General features: G+C 41.5%; 1 protein-coding gene and 1 pseudogene across 8 annotated transcripts in view; one reads left to right on the plus strand and one right to left on the minus strand.

Annotated features, from left to right (window-relative positions):
* The window catches only part of PALM2AKAP2 (PALM2 and AKAP2 fusion), a 457,899-nt gene that overhangs the window by 376,090 nt on the left and 66,546 nt on the right, over positions 1 to 15,263 (minus strand). The window lies entirely within an intron of this gene.
* Positions 6,163 to 6,660, plus strand: LOC112923011 (V-type proton ATPase subunit G 1 pseudogene; annotated as a pseudogene).

The following is a 15,263-nucleotide window of genomic DNA, read 5'->3' on the forward strand; positions in this document are numbered from 1 at the left end:
GATAAAATCCAAACCTCTTGTCCAAGCCTCCCCACATAACTGGACCCTGCCCACCCCTCAGCCCTCTCCTCCTACCACGAATCCCTCACTCTACTCACTCCTGGTCTGTTGAACTCCCTGGAAAATTCAGCAAACATACTTGGCTCATCCCAGCGGCAGGGTCTTTGCACTTCAGCGACCTCTGCCCAAAACACTCTTTAATCATGAGTTTTGCATGGTTTGCTCCAATGACCCAGAGAGAAGCGTCTTCTGAGCAGCCTGTCTAGATGGACACCTCCCTGCCCCCACCCCGCTATCCTATCTCTACCCCTTTCCCTGGCTTTTTCTGCCTAGCATACTCATCATTGCAAATATTATATTGTTTTTCTTTTTGACTATTTACATATTATCTACCTCCCTTAACTAAAAGGTAAACGGTGCTATCCGGGTATTTGTCTCCCCTATTCACTCACATCCCAACTGACCATGTGTCGAAGGAATGAGTGAAAGCAATTTAGCTCCATCCTAACTCTTCCAAACTTGCAATCCCACAATCCATCAATCTAATAAGCAAACAAAAAGTCTTCTAATGACTATCATCCACCTCCTCCCCTTAGATGACAGCAATCAATTATAAGTAAAATCTAATTTTTTCTTAAGGGGTGTCTCCTTAGTCATCATATAGATCTTGTCACAAAGCTGTTATTATATTCAATGAACATGTGAGGACATGGTGAGGATACTGTAGGGCTGAGCTGCTCACACACTGAGGGGTCACACACGGAGCCTCCTAGCTTGATTCTAAAGCTGGTGCTGTTTCCATCACACCATCGTACCCTGCCTGTCTTCTAAAGCAATGTACTCAAGAGTTTTGGGGAAAACACAGGGCAAAGAGCATATGGAAGGATCATTGCTCTTATGTGTAGTCTTTCACTGTCATTGATCCTTGCATAGCATCCAGTCCCACACACAACGAAGCAGGTAGCTTGAACTTGCCTTGAGGAAGTCTAGTCTCATAGGAATCTTCCCGTCTCATTGTGCTTTGTGCCAAATGAGTCCTGCTGAAGGCACTAAGGTGCTGGGCTTCCCAAGGCACAGACCTGGTTGGCCATCTGCCCAAGATGTCCTTTGTGGCACCATCTGCAGTCCCCATCCAGCCCTATAGCTGGAACAAGAATCAAACCCAAGGTCACCTCACACCTTGGCACCTCAGGCCAAAACAAGACAGGGGTCTTACTCTCTCTTCTCTCCTGATGCATGTTGTACCTGTAAATGTGCATATGTGATGCAGCCCAGGTGTTAACTCTAACTTTAACTCTCTTCAGAATACATGTAACAGTATGATATGATTAAACCTTGTACGATACAATCTCTAAGATTTAATTACCATTGGTAATAAATTAAGCTTAACAGAACTGACACCTGAGGCCCATTGTGATGAAGGATAATTAGGTAGTCTAATGCAAAGGTAAGAATATCCTAATTTATCATTTTACTTTAATTTAAAAATTCAGTCCACTATTCTTTCTAGTGAATACAACGAAAGGGAAATTAAGGTATTAGGGCCATGAATCATTTTTTCCCTCTATTTTTGGGAGAGGGAGAAAGTGGAAAGGAAAAGATAAAGGTTACCTTTGCTGAAAACTAAGCTACTCCAAGATGTTTGAGAACACCATCATCTGACGCAGAAAAGAGAGGAAACATGTCCAATATAAGCTGATTTGTTCATGCAGCCTTACTGACTCCATTATTCATTGGCAGTAGAGGCACAGATGGGACCATTAAGGGAAAAAAAAATCAGGAATTAAGGTACCGATTCCTCTATAATTACTTTAAAATAGTTCAGCCCAGACAGTGTGTGTCTGTATGTATATGCATATATGTTAACTTTCATGTGCACTCTGCATGTGGTTAGTTAACATCTGCAGTACCTAATAAAAATTCATATTCCAGAAAGGTTGGTTAGCATTTGATGGTCCCTAACCGGAAACCGTAGGCAAGCACCTCAGGAATAGCAATCTGAATTGGCACCAGATGGTTTGCATCAAGGATGTTACACTTTTTCCCCCCATTGGTAAATGAGTACTATTCAGGATATGCGGTTGGTTAGAAAGATCGCCGACTTCCCCAGCCTCACAAGTGTAGGGTATATAATCTAGCGGGCCCAGCGCCCTGATCTTTGGAAATGACTGAACCCCCCTTTAGCTTTTGTGGAGCATCCTACGGGGAGAGAAAGGGTGATCACTCTTCCCGAAGGACCCTGTACGTATACACTAACTTCTGCAAAGATGATGAATGTGATACAGTTATTTCCAAAAGTTGTCTTGGATTTCTTAAGCCAGGTTCATAGTCTCAGAAGAACATTATTGGCAAAAATTTGGCAGTTTGCCAAAGACCAACTGTAGAAGAATTTCCCACTTTATCAAACACAGAAGGTTAGTGTATTTTCCTGACCGGTCTTTGATTCATGAGTACTCCTGGTGAGGCAGCCCCAGGCAACATTCTAGAATAGGTCGACATTATGCAATAGCCTTATAAAACCAGCAGGGAGGAACCTGCCAACTTCCAGAAATGGTTCATCACCTCACAAAGGTAATTGGCCTAATATAATGCGTATGTTGTGTCTAAAGTCCAACTTCTGGCCAATGTCCACAGCAGGGCATTTATGAATTGGGGTTTTATTTGCACTTTGTGAAAGTTTGTCATTTATTACCTTATGCAAGATTTTACTCATGGATTCCTGCTATGAATTATTAGGTCCTTGAAGTCTACGCCTCCATTCCTTTGAGCAGACTGTTTCCTTTTATTGTGATTCCTTTCCCCCATCCATGCTCCCTTCTTTCACCAAGACCCCCCACTTATCCTTTGCTACTCAGCTCCAAAATCTCCTGGGCCAGATGGCTTCTGTCTCCTTAAGGCATTTGCTCACCACTTTAGTGCATTTCTTCATTCAAGAGACAAATATTGGATACCTGCTGTATGCAAACACTGCGACAGGCTCTAGGAACTCAGCAGTGAGCAAGACAAAGAGAGCTCACATGCTTTTATTTTTGGAAGAAAATCAGGCTTAATATAATTTAAGACAAAGTCATAGCATTCTCCCCTACAAAATTCCACCATGCAATTTGTCTTTTTAGGAAACAAAAGGTCTTAGGGGACAGAAATATATTTTCTTTTTTTTTTTTTCTAACAGAAATGTATTTTCTGGTCACCCAATTGCACAGAAAGGTTAACAGGTCTTCCAGAGATGCCAAGCTCCAGCCAGGGGACTTGCATTCTGGGTAAATCTGTCTCAAGTTTTTGGCTAAATAGCCACTCTGAACTGATCCCCAGCTTTAAGCTGAGGTCTCTAATTCAGCCCTGAAAGCAGAATCACGGTCTCCTCCACTAAAGGGCTGATGCAGTAGGTTTTATCATATTCATCTCCTTTTTTTTTTCATATTCATCTCCTTAATCAAAAACCAGCTGTGGAAGAGATCAGACTTCAAGATGCCTGTAATGATACTGCTCTATACACATTTATGATCACCTGTACTTATGTTTTCAAAGAATTAGACTCATGTTTGAAATGTTGGAAAGGCATGTGTCCATTCTAAGTGCCCAGCACCCAATTTGGGACACATTAGGTTGGAGGTGCCTACTAGAGGTCCAGGTGGCCACCTCAGGTCAGCATTAATGCACCTAGAGCATTAATGGAACCTGCTTCTGGAATGTTTATCAACTGGCTGCCTGTCACCTTTGATACAAGGACAATCCAATAGCATGAAATTTGTTGCAGTAAAAACAAACAAACAAACAAAAATCCTGAATGCGTCCTCATAGAAACTAAAAAATTCCAATAGGATTTGAAAAAAGTAGCAGCCAACAGAGACCAAAATAAACCCCTTCAGGCCTATCTCAGTTCAACATGTTAAAATATCCCAAGACCTTTCTCAGCACATATATTATTCAAAGGTCAAAAAATTCCCTGTGCAAATACCTAAAATATCTACAGGATGTTTCAGCGAAATGCCACATTAAATTATTTCTCCACTACAGTTCAGGGCTTAGGTTCCAGGATGAGGAAGGGGGGTGGGGTGAACCTGACCCGTGAGCCACCTCTCACAGGTCTTCATCTTAGCCAGGGGAAAAAAAAAAAAATCATTGAATTATTTTTCTACATATTCCTGAATTTAAACGTATCCTTTCACTAAGTTTATGTATCCTTGCATTGGTGGCATTAATTAAAACAAGTCTCTATCAAGTAGGATTCTTGAAGGTGAAAGAAAAACTGACCCCCCAAATGTTGGCCACTCGCCACTTCAAGTGCAGAGGTAGATTTGCCTTGGGCACGGCTGACCTTAGGACCCAATTGCTGCCACTGGGACAAGACTGTTGTCAGTTCCTCCCACCTCTTCCTTCTGTGTGCTGTGATCATTTTCCATCTACATGTGGTAGCTCTAAGTTTCAAATCCTCTCAAAGCCATGGATTAACGGTGAACACTAAGGCAAGGCAAGTCACTAAACCTCTCTGTGCCTGTGTCCACATTTGGAAAATGAGGATGTCCATAAAATACTTCCTACACGGAAAATGCTTAATGACAATAAATGTTGCTGTTATCATAATACAGTTCCCTATTGACAGTGAGAACATCCGTTTTTCCTATGAGAGAGTGCGAAAAAAGACATTCTCAACTACCAAATCCGTCAGAGCTTAATACCCTCTCACGTAGAATAATACCCTTGCTTCTCAGGAAGCTTTGGCCTCCCATTTGAATTTGGTAATAAAAGCTGTGGGAGCAGGAGATTCACTAGACACTGGTTGATACTCTGTGCATTTGAATTCCTGAATAGAAAACCCTGTCAGGGGCTCGAGTAGTCTTTCGCTGGGATAGACCAGGTGGCTGACCCAAAAGGGTAACTTGAAAATATGTGCTTGAATTTTTTAAAAGAACACACGGTGTTTTGGGAGGAAGACTGTGTTCCCAGAGCAAGAAAGGAGTTGCCAAGCATGAAGCTGGATCACCCAAAGAGAAAGTGCAGATTTCAAACATATTTGCAAGTTGCTTCTGAATGTTTAAACATTAACTACAGGGCAGTAAAGATGCAACAATTGGGTAATTTGAGGAAGAGGTTGTGCTTTGAACCCTCCCTTTGTTATTTTGCCTTTCACATCCTAAGCTTCAACACCTGTAAAATGGGCACCTGCACATCAGATCTTGAATAAAGGCTCATCCCCATATCATCTCTACCTCCGTGACCATTGCCCACCAGCCCCCAGAACTCTATTCTCAGCTCCCTTGAAGAGAAAATAAATAAAGTCTCCGGATTACACGTGGGATGAGAGAATCTCTGAATGTTGGTAATGGAAGAGACCCTAAATGATCTCAGGACGCCTGGGTGGCTCAATGGTTGAGCGTCTGCCTTTGGTTCAGGTTGTGATCAAAGTCACCCATCAGCTTCCCCACAGGAAGCCTGCTTCTCCCTCTGCCTGTGTCTCTGCCTCTCTGTGTGTCTCTCATGAATAAATAAATAAAATCTTAAAAAAAAAAGAAGAGTTTTTAAAAAATAAAAATAAAAAATGATCTCATTCGACTTCTTCAGTTGACCAGTGAGGAAACTGGAACCCAGGAAAAGTTGAGTGATTTGCTCAAAGTCAAATGATTCAAATCATAGGATCATCTCATCCCAGGGCTCATTCCATACCAGTCATAAACATGAAAGCCCCTACTCAATTATATTCTTACGCTCATAACAACCCTGTGAAGTTGACAGGTCAAATACTTTCACAGAAACTCATGACATATGCCCAAATAACTTGAACACATTGACCGCATGGGTTTGGCAAAGAAAGAGAGAGGGAAAAGGGAGGTTGGAAGACACAGACCAAGCAAACAAGAATAATTTAAATATTGAAAATAAAACATATCCTCTCTGGTTAGCAAGATTACTCATCTGTGAACATTAAATGTCTGTGCTGCAATGAATATACTCCAATGTGGTCTTTTACTCTCTGTGATGGTTCAATGAGGTGGACAGGTGAAATCCAAAGAACTTCTAGATTGTGGTCATGGAAATGTTCTAAATCTCACTGCTCAATACCTAAGAGACGAAGACCCAGGGGTAGTGGATGACTGCAGCAAGGAGCTGGTGAAAGGGGAGAACTAGGGAGGGTGCGTGTGTGGTGGGGGTGGGGGAGCCATCTGGTACCTTGGTAGCATCCAAAACAGCATCAGCCATAACCACAGAAATGGCCAGTCAGTCCCAGGGTATCCAGCAGCTCCTGCAAGCTGAGAAGGTGGCAGATGCCAGAAAGAGGAAGGCCCGGGGTCTGAAGCAGGCAAAGGAGGAGGCACGGATGGAGGTGGAGCTGTACCACAGAGAACGAGAGCAAGAGTTCCAGAGCAAGCAACAGGTGGCCATGGGCTCCCAGGGGAACCTATTGGCTTCAGTGGAACAGGCTACCAGATGCCAGGTGCAGGGCATGCAGAGCTCCCAGCAGAGAAACTGTGAACGTGTCCTGGCCCAGCTTCTTGGCATGGTTGGCGACGTCAGGCCCCAGGTCCACCCCAACTACCGGATTGCTGTCTAGTATCCACCGCAGGGCCTGCCTCTTCCCTTCCAGGTCCCTTCCACAAAGAAATCCCCCAATCAAAATTACCTCCCACCATTTCACTGGTTCTTCCCCACTTTCTCTCCATTCCCTGGAAATTCTAAGAGCAAGATCCAATAATTCTGTGAAATTTAGAAGTTATCTTGCTCAGATCTGAATCTCCTTATTGTTCTTTAGCTTTCACTGGGAATTTGTAAACTCCCAAGTCACCCTCACCTGACCCCTCTTGGAAATTTGCAGCGTGGAAAAGTAGGGATGTGTAACGCACTTTGGCTTCAGAGCCTGGCAGGCTTCAGTCCTTTTCCCAACCCTGCCACTTGCCGGGACAGGACAAGCTTCTTTTTTAAAAATATTTTATTTATTTATTCATGAGACACGCACACACACACACAGAGGCAGAGACACAGACAGAGGGAGAAACAGGCTCCACACAGGGAGCCCAATGTGGGACTTGATCCTGGGATTCCAGGATCATGCCCTGGGCCAAAGGCAGTTGCTCAACCACTGAACCACCCAGGCGTCCCAGGACAAGTTTCTTTCTTTCTTTTTTTTTTTTTTTTAAGATTTATTGATTTATTTATGATAGACAGAGAGAGAGAGAGAGAGAGAGGCAGAGACACAAGAGGAGGGAGAAGCAGGCTCCATGCAGGGAGCCCGATGTGGGACTTGATCCTGGGACTCCAGGATTGCACCCTAGGCCAAAGGCAGGCACTAAACCGCTGAGCCACCCAGAGATCCCCCCAGGACAAGCTTCTTAACCTGTAGTCCAGTGTCGTCCTCTACAAGACTGGAATGCTAATGATGATGATAACAATAATAATGATACCTACCTTATGGGGTTGCTGCAATGCTTAGGAATCACTCTGTAAAGGGTGTAGCGTGGTCTCTGGCACATAACAGCTGTGATTCAATAAATGGAAGCCCTATGATATTATTGCCACTCCCTGCCCACCTGCCAAAACCTAAACACAGCTAGTTCCTCACATTTGTCAATGGCTCTCTAATTCTACTCATTCATTCTGTGAACTAGTAATTCTCTGAAGAATTCCTTTTTCCCACCTCTCTTTTCCCAGAGACTGTATGGTTCCTAAAAAAGAATAAGACCTAGCTTACTTAGCCTCTCTATTATGGTTCCAGGAAGATGTTACATTTCTTAGTCTCTCTTTTGTCTCTAAGTTGGTCTTTCTCTTAATTGGATTTCCTCTTTTCCGATTTCCCCAAAGACCCATCTGATGCCCACTGTTTCCTGAGATCTAAAGTGATGCTGCGTTCCCTTGTATGCATGGTTTTCCTTTCTACACCCTCAATACCTTTCCCTATGTAACACTGAAAAAGTGTCAATAAAAAACTATGGAAAAATAAAAAAAAACCCAACACCTAATAGACATATATGGCTACTGAACACTTGAAATGTGGTAGTGTTACTGAGAAGCTGAATTTTTCATTTTATTTACTTTTAATTAAATCTAACTAGCCACATGTGCCTGGTAGCTACCACATTGGACTACACAGCTCTAGATGAATAAAGCTGCCCAAGACCTTATTTGGCCTGACCTATAAGCTTGTGTGATTATTTTTTTTGGGGGGGGGAGGGTACCTAAAGGTGTATAATAATAAATGCTGAAATCAGATCCCTCCACAAAATGCATATGTAGCAGCACCAAAAATAAATATGTATGAATCAGGATTCTTAGTTGCAAACAATGCTAATTCAAGCAGAAAAGATATCCTTATGAAAGGATGTTAGGTCACTCACAAAGTCTCTGGAAGGCCGTAAAACTAGGCTTGGAGACTCCATGGTCGGAACCAAAGCACAGTCATACTGCAGAGCATGTCTGGAGGAGACACCACAGCCTCACTGCTGGACTCAGGAAAGTGGCCTGTCCAGCTGATTCCACAGACACTGGGCACTGGGTGCCACCATGGTCCTGCCATGGCTGCTTGTGGCTACTGCCACCATCACCAGATTGGCTACTGCATAGTGCCTGATGCTTGGTATTCCTGGCTTCTGATTCCAAGTCTGGGGCAAGGACAGTTCACTGTGAGTAAACCCAGGTCACATGTCTGTACTCGACCTGCAAGGAAGACTGGAATAGCAAGAATTGGGCTTCTACAGAGGGGAGCAAACTCGTAAGTTGAGGAGTTTCCCAAATGGAAGCAAACCTCTATTACACCTGCCTTCTGGGGAAGAGGGCTAATGCGCTACAAGCATAGGGCTCCTGGAGGACAGGTACAGCTACAGAACTGAAGACCTGGGAGCCCGGAGAACGTGGTAGATTAATTGCTGGCATATAAGGCACTGTCTACTACCATGGGGAAAATAGACTATGTCAGAGAATTATGGGGAGGTGAGTTAGCAAAAAGAATTTTGAGAGACAGTTGAGAGTTTTAGAGTGGCTGCTATAATAAGTGAGATTTTTGGAAGTGTAATATTTCCTTTGGCTACATTTTCATATGACTCCAATAAAGACATTGCTTCTTTGAGGCTTTTTCAGCGTTGGGTGTGTGTTGTATAATTGGGATTATCGTACATATATAGTTCTTGCTTTTTAAATTTACTCTTTAATACAATATGGATCTTTTCCTTTATGCACACCTCTATGTTATCATTTTTTAAAAATATTTTATTAATTTATTTTAGAGAGAGAGTGTGTGTGTGTACAAGTGGGGGATGAGCAGAAGGAGAAGGAAGGGGAGAGAATCTCAAGCAGATGCCATGCTGAGCATGGAACCCAACATGGGGCTTGATCCCATGACCCTGAGACCACGACCTGAACTGAAACCAAGAGTCCGTCGCTCAACCAACTGAGCCACGCAGGCACCCCTATGCCATCATTTTTAATACTTACATAATAGTCCGTTGCGCAAATACACCATATTTTATTTAACCAACCCTCTACTGATGATCAGTTAGATTATTTATAGTTTTTTCTTCTGAACTGTGCTACAATAAGCATCCTTGTACATATATTGCTACGCACTTGCCCAGTCATACATTTTGGTAAAATTCCTAGAGAAAGTATTGCTGAATTAACGGCTAACCACATCTAACAGGTTGACTTACATTTTTAAGTTATTCTCAAAGGTGGTAATAATTTATTTTTCCATTTAGGGCTGGGACCGGGACAAGATGAATAAGGCACTTTACCTTGGGCTCAATATTTAAGGAGGCATTTAAAAACTCAGTAATTAAGACAAATAATATTTTAGTGCAATATTTTAAAAATCAAAATGAATGCACAGAAGTCCATGATGAACAAAATAACAGAATTTTAAATCAAGGCAGGATCAGTATTACTGATTTTTCTTTTACCTCAGGCTCTGAGGCAATATTGTTTGGCATGGCACTGTTCCCACCAACATGTTCTAGGGAACCTTAGGCATTTATAAACCCTTTTACTCTTTGCCATTCTGATAGAAAAAAAACTTCATTTTAATTTTCATTTCTTTGATATTGAAATTGAGCATCTGATATGTTTATTGGTCATCTGTATTTCTTCTTTAATGAACTGGCCTGTTCATATTGATTCCTTACTTTTTCTATTTAGATTTTTGTATTTTATTGATTTGCATATATTGTATATTAATATAATAATTATGCATATATTGTACATTAATATGATTATATAGTTACTATTATAGAATTATGTTATTGCATATCCTTTTGCTCTCATATGTTCTGCAAATATTTTCTTAGTTTTCATTTTTCTTTTAACATTATTTTTTTCCATTTATTGTTTGAATGTTTACATAGTCAAATTTGTCTATCTCTTATATATATATTTTTTAATTTGTCTGGTTTTCACCTGCAGAAAGACCATTTCATTGCAATTGAAAATGAAGGCTTTGGGATGCCTGGGTGGCTCAGCAGTTAAAGCGTCTGCCTTCGGCCCAGGTCGTGATCCTGGAGACCCTGGATCTAGTCCCATGTCGGGCTCCCTGCATGGAACCTGCGTCTTCCTCTCCTGTATCTCTGCCTCTCTCTTTCTTTCTCTGTGTCTCTCATGAATAAATAAATAAAATCTTAAAAAAAAGAAAATGAAGGCTTTTAGTTTGAAAGCCTGAATAGCACCCACTAGCTTGCATGTAGAATAATCTCCATGTGCTTTATTTCTAAGATGGAGATAACAATAGGACATCCTCCACAGAGTTTTGTGAGGATTAAATGAGTAATACAAAATGTTTAGAAGTGCCAAGCACATAGTAAGTACTCAGTATATGCGAGCTCTCATTATATGCTAACTCCGTATACACACATGAGCCTGTTTCTGGATACTCTATGTGATCCATGCTTCCGTGTGTTCTTGCTCCAGCACCACAGTGTTTTAATTACCATGGACTTATATAGTGTTGTTTGATCTGGTTATGCAAGCTCCCTTCTCATTTTCTTGGTGTTTCAAACTTTTCTTGGCTGTCCTTATTCATTTATACATACAGATGAATTTGAAAAGCTATTTGTCAAGCACCGCAAAATCCCACTGAGATTTTTAACTGAAACCCTATTAAATTTATATATTATTTTAGGGAAGCATGACATCTTTACAATATGAGCCTTCCTGCCCAGGAACATGGTGTTTCTCTTTATTTAGTCAAATCTTCTTTTTTTTACTTCTCTGTCAAGCTTTACAGGTTTCTTCCCGTACATCATGCACATTCTTACTTGGTATTTTAAGTTTTTATTGCTATTATTTTATTACTAGCAATTACATTGATATGTATAAGTGGTTGGTGTTTATATGTCTGTTTTGTATCCAGCCTTTGTTTTGAGCCCTTTTATTTGTTTATCCAAAATGAATGTCTAATCATGTCACTCATGAGCCTAAAATCCTCCAGGACAGCCTCAGTCCTCCAGGACAAAGTTCACATTTCAGGAATCGACACACATTCATTTCTTTCATACACAACAAACACGTGTTGAGCAACTCCTCCATGTTAGGTGCTGTGGAGCACCAGTGGTACATCACTAAGCAGACAAAAATCCCTCCCACTAAGAAGCCTACATTCAGAAGGAATTTGGGCTTTGTATTAGCTCATCCCTGTGGGTCCATCCATCCCATCTCCTCTCCTTCTTTGCAGGTGCTGAGTACTTCAGCTGTACTGAATAAGTTGCAATTCTACATGCCTTCCTGTTAGATACCTCTTTCCTTCCCTTGCTCTTTTTCTACTTGCCATCCTGAAAGCTCCTTTTATAGCTTCATGAGTCATATCAAGTTTGGTCTCCTCTTGGCAACTTCCATGATTCCCCCTTGAAGAGTTTGGAGGTCTACTTTCCATGGCCCACTGACTTCAGGGCTGATTTTTTCACTGCAGTGTAATTGTCATCTATTGGTCCATGACTTCCTTAGGGTAAGAAGGGGTCCTGATCTTCTTTTTACTACCTAGTAACATGGTATCAAGTAATGTTCAATAAATTTGTTGAAGGCATAAATGTATTGAGTTGGTTGGGGGCACAGCACAATCCCCCATGTCTCACATTAAGTGGCCACATGGGTCGGCTTTGGCCAGTCACAACTAGATTTACAGGAATTCAATGGAGATCACCAAGGCTGAGTGAGTAGGCACAGTTGCCTGGGGGGAGATGGACCTGTAGGTGAACATTGAAAGAGCTTGAAACTTCTGTTAGCTCTTTCCACCCCACAAAAGGGCCTAGGATCAAGGATAAGACCCCTCCATTCACATTTGAGAAAGGGGGTGCTATGGATAGGTCCAGTCTGAAGTCACTGACCAGGTCATGTTTCGTAGGGATGAAGTCGTAGGACAAGGAGCATCAACAAAATCACATGAAAGAATCATAGTCCCTGCTCTGACCAAACTGCTCCTCCTTGTGAAGGCTGCTGGGGTCTGTATGGATCTCTCTGAAGTGTGAGCTTTCGGTGGGAAGGAGGTAAAGCAAGCCTTTCTGACACCAAAGTTCTCACCAATGTTGTGCTCCATGAACAACCTAGTTCGCTTAAGCTCAACATTGGAGTATGGGCCTCACTTGTAATAAAGTGTCCACCATACCAGTCTCACCCCAGAGAGGCAGTCTAGCTAGCATAATGATCAGATGCCTGGCCTTGAGATCCAGACTGCCCGGTTCCAAACCCTTGTATTTTCGGGGATCCCTGGGTGGCTCAGTGGTTTGGCGCCTGCCTTTGGCCCAGGGCGTGATACTGGAGTTCCGGGATCGAGTCCCATGTCGGGCTCCCAACATGGAGTCTGCTTCTCCCTCCTCCTGTGTCTCTGCCTCTCTCTCTCTCTCATTCTCTCTATCATAAATAAATAAATAAATAAATAAATAAATAAATCTTAAAAAAAAAAAAAAAAAAAACTTGTATTTTCATTTGTTAGCTATGTGAGTGAGATCCAGGACATTAAGTCAGGTTGAAAGTGAGTGGCCCTAAAGAGGAAAATCTTTGATGAGGGCCAAAAAGCCATTCCATGAAGATCAATGTATCATAATAGCTTGCAAGGAACACTTGGTATAGAGTGTAAAGTGTTTAAGGGCTTGGGACAGATTACACAGGTTCAAATCCCAGCTTCTCCACTTAGTACCTGTGTAACCTTGGGCAAATGACTTGACCTGTGTGGGTCTCAGCTGTTGTATCTCTAAAATAGAAATGCTAATTGTAGCTACTACATAGAGCTACTCTGAGGATTATAAGGGTTATAATGCAAATTGAGTGCTTGGACTAATGCATGGGACAGAGTACATAGTTAAATACTCGTTAGCTATCACTATATTATTATGATTCCGATAGCACATTGTTTCTGGTACTGTTTCGGTGGACTGAAAAAGTATGTAGATAGAGTTTTACCATTTTCCTGGCAAAGTCACGTGTGAAGAGCACAAAATTTCTGCACTAGGAAAGGCCTCTGGACCCAGACCTTATGAAATTTGTGCAAAATGAAGACTGAACACCTGCCAATGAACATTTCATAGTCCGAGGATACATTAGAGGATAGTATTAGCTGGAAAGAGAACTCATTTAAGGATCAAGGCAGGTTTTGAAAGGACACCAAACCATAAATACACTTTCAGACCTTCTAAGCAACATCTCACCTGGAGGCTTCAGAGATCTAGCATTGGAGAGGACAAGGATTCCTTTCTGGGGACTAAGGAACCCCACCCCACAAGAGAGGCAGCCCTCCACATGTACATCATTCCAGGAAAGAAGAAAGGTGGCATTGGCTTCTGGTCAGGAGGGCTCTGGTGCTGGCATTTATTTCTAAGGACAAGTAACTTCACTCCCAGAGCTGCAGTGGGCAGGTATTTAGACTGGTGGGGCAACCCCCTTGCAGCACAAGTTTTGCTATTATACCTCATTTGCGTCCTTTAAGTCAGAACCTGATGACTTGAAGGAGAGAGAGGTGGAAAGGATGTTGTCATTACAAATGTCACCATGACTCAGTGAATCCAAAAAGTGAGGAAAGGCTAACTTGAGAAAGCAACACATGGAGGTGGCACACTACTTTTTTCACTGAGGTCCCAGATGATGTGGGTTGTGTGGAACCAGAATTGGCACCTGGCAGTTTGACTATCTCCTATCCCCCATTCCCCATTCCACAGGCAATTGATGTTTCTTAGGTGTGCTTCCAGGGATACAGAAGAAAACATGTGCATGTGTGTATGTGTGCATGTATATCCTTCTTTTAAATTTTAGCTTTATCATTTTACAGTATAGTTTATAGATCATTAACCATCTGTTTGCAAAGAATTTCCTTTTTTTCCTACCTGAATGGTAACCCACTGTACGTATGAATCATAATTTATCTAATCTGTCCCTGATTAAATGACATTTAATCATTTCCTATCTTTTACTACTACATATAATGCTATAAGTAATTTTGCAAGTAGGTCAATTTGCATTGGTGTGACTGTATTTGTAAGATAAATTCCTAAAAGTGTTCATCACTGGGTCAAAGGGTAGGTGAATGCATTTGGATTCCAACCATGATAGGGATTCATTGAAAGTTCTGGCCAAAGAATGCGTATACAGATAGTATTTTAAGAAACTGACTTTATTTATAACTAATTAGATACAATAGATTATGAAAGAAAATGAAGTTTAGGGTTACTCCAAGACTATTAATGAAAATGGCTGAGACAACCAACATTTTGGGCATAATTGAGTATTTTCTCACCCATAAAGATCATCTCCTTCCCATCTCCAATACTATAGGCTTTCAAATAGGTCTCAACCAGACAATGGAGAAAGAACACCTGGGAAGAAAATCTTCCTGGATGGGAAATTACTTTAAAAAACCAAAGAGATTAGAAACATCATCAGATGGTGCCATTAATAGAAACAGAAAATTCAAGAGGTAGAGTTGGTTTATCAACTAATGGGGCCCAGAACAAAATGTAGGAAATGGCCCCAAAATGTAGGAAATCTCTGATCTCCTAATTATCTGAGAAAAACTTAACAACAAATACAATAATGATGATGATGATAATAATAATAATAAAATAATAATAATCTGGGAGAAATCATAAGGTGAAAAAATATAGATTTGCCTTCACTTTTTAGAGTTGGAAGACAACCTGCAGTTAGAATATTTGACAAAGGATTGAAATGAAAGAATTTCCAATAAAAAATTATCCCTGCAAGCTTTGTCCTCAGAACCTGCCACCTCATAGTTGAACCATGCCCTATGCTGCTCCCCTGTCATTTGGCAATGACAGTGTGAAGGCAGATCAAGGACCTGTTGA

This window comes from Vulpes vulpes, chromosome 12, assembly GCF_048418805.1.
Source record: "Vulpes vulpes isolate BD-2025 chromosome 12, VulVul3, whole genome shotgun sequence".
NCBI lineage: Eukaryota > Metazoa > Chordata > Mammalia > Carnivora > Canidae > Vulpes > Vulpes vulpes.